Here is a 522-nt window from a genome sequence, read left to right on the forward strand (position 1 = left end):
TAACCCTCTCGCAATAACAAAAGGCTTAGCTGTGATTACATCTCATTGTCGGGCGACAATTCAATCAGATCAGAGTTGTGCAAACGGAATACCTTTTCGCGAAGTTTACTCTAAAAGACATGTATACCGTGAATTAGAAATCTGGTAAATTGCGTCAGAACAACTTGTCCTTCATCAAAGTGAAAGACAAGTCCTCAAAGTATAAGACCATGTCTGGTTGGCCTAGAAACATATCTGGTTGGCCCGGAATGTGGGGGAGCTCTGAATCTCTTTGAAAAGGTATATACAAGGCTCAGAAGCATAATGTTGATTACTACTAATGAGCCTTTTTTGAACTTTCTACGACAACGCTTTCTATAAAAACCTTATATGCCCCCAGGGCATAACTTACAACCCTTGCCCTGAGGGCTGTGGGGGAATGTCCTCCTTAAAAACATAATTTATATCTGGAAATCAACAACACTGAACAAAATGGCGATCTCAAAATTTTTATTGGATGTGTTTGGGGAAAAGGTGGGCGTG

Source organism: Artemia sp. Qi Xiang Cuo, chromosome 20 (genome assembly GCF_049724085.1).
Source record: "Artemia sp. Qi Xiang Cuo chromosome 20, ASM4972408v1, whole genome shotgun sequence".
NCBI lineage: Eukaryota > Metazoa > Arthropoda > Branchiopoda > Anostraca > Artemiidae > Artemia > Artemia sp. Qi Xiang Cuo.